We start from the raw sequence: 1968 nt of genomic DNA on the forward strand, positions 1-1968 counted from the left end.
TAACTATTTTTGTTTTGTATCTCAGGGCCAACGGATGCTGCTTGTTTCATGTCAAAAGTGAAAAAATTTTCTTTTATAAACCTCTGAAATTAGTATTTTTCACAACATACCCTCTGTATGTCAACGCTAATTAGATCTCAGATGGACACATTTCTGGCTCCTGTATGCATTAGTAAAAGAAGAGGTTGTCCTTTGCCTTATAAGTGTAAATACACATTCTATGCTCTCCAGAAAATGAAATGTCAAGGAACACTGACAGATTGTACAGTGGCAAGGACGGATTGATATGCTTTTTTTTTCAGCTGTACTATTATTAAAGGTGTATTTGAAAGCTGAAAAAAAGTTATAGAGGGGTCTTCAGTTTTATGTTTCCAAAAAGCGCTACAGCTTATTAATAACTTATAACCGTCTTATGTGTCCCACAACAGTATTTGTAATCCGTACTGTCTCATTAGCAAATGACGGCTATTAGACAACATCCTCTATGCCAGTTTAGCAAATGAAATACTAAACTCTTCAAACTTGTGTTGATAGCTTAATTGCAGCTATAATAGCTATTAAGAATTAAAACATTCTCTGGATACTTGTAAACATTTGACAAGCAACAAAATGGTACAGCAGTTTATCTTCTGAATTAATGATACGAGAGGGTAATTAGGGGGGTTGATTCTTCTCACGACACACTTACAGCGACTTCACCAATTAGTGGTTGTTGTGACAGGTCTAATGTTAATAAGTTTAAATAATTTAGACTTTCAAAATCATATGCAAATTAGGAGATGATGCTGATGAAATAATGTGGCACAATGTACAACGGAGCGTTTCAAGAGGAGGAGGCCATCAGACGTCTGATCCGCACAAAGTCTTCATCCTTCTCAGGTATCTTTGGTTTAAATCATATATATTAACGAGAGTCAGGGATGTAAGAGCAATTAAGGAAATACTAACTTTTATTTTTGCTATTTTCATTCAAATGACAACACCTGCATTTGGCAATAACTTCCTCCATATCAAGTTTACAAAAGTGTCTGTAAACATTAAAGTGCAAAGAATTTGCTCGCCAAATATGGCACATATCTTTTAAAGGTTCATGCTACAAGCACTCCAGTCTAGTTTCATGTGAAGAGTCCAGACAGTTACCTTTTCAATTCAACCACACAAATATACCCTACTAATATTTTCTGAAAACAAAACAAAACAAAAAAAATGCTATTCAATAAATTTTGATGACGGTCAATGGTTTCAAATCAAACTAATAGGTGACAGAAAGGCAAAGGTAAAAAATTGGCTGTTTGAAGAGTAAAGCCAGTCTTGTGTACCCTGTGGCTGTTTGAACAAAGAACAGACTCATGTTTAAATTGATCATACAAATGAAAAGAAACAAAATAACAACAAAATGCATTAGAAAACACTCCTTTAACTGCTCAAAATTCCAGAGAACAGTGTCGAGGTTTTGCAACACTGTTCAGCATTTATGTTTTTGTTCAGTATAGGCTTGAATGGCCCTTTGCTGGTTTTAATTCATGTAAAGTTCAGTGCTTTTAGGACCTATTCAAAGTGAGAATTCCTGATGAAGAATGTGTCCAAGAACACATTAGACGCCCCCTTACTGGGATGTTATTGTCTTTGTTGTGCTATATCCGGACATTTCTGATTTCAAAAATCCATTAAGGGGAAACACGGGAGGTTGGACGGTATGGCAAAGGGCCTAAGAATTCTTATTGTCACTTCTACTACTGACTTCTGAACACGTCAAGTGAAGGAGCATTAGTGTTAACTGGAAGCTAAGGCTCAAGCTTGCTCTGAATTGGCTAAGATTGGATTTACACAGCAACAGAAAAGTCAGGTTTTTTTTAATCTTATGTGGTCCCTCTCAGGAGGTTTGACCTGTCACAAGAGTACAGATATATGCCAAACAAGATGGCAGTAAAAAGAGAGTAAAAGCTTCTGTTTCTGTGTAAATGTAGC

This window comes from Stegastes partitus, unplaced genomic scaffold (genome assembly GCF_000690725.1).
Source record: "Stegastes partitus isolate 25-593 unplaced genomic scaffold, Stegastes_partitus-1.0.2 Scaffold127, whole genome shotgun sequence".
NCBI classification, from domain to species: domain Eukaryota; kingdom Metazoa; phylum Chordata; class Actinopteri; family Pomacentridae; genus Stegastes; species Stegastes partitus.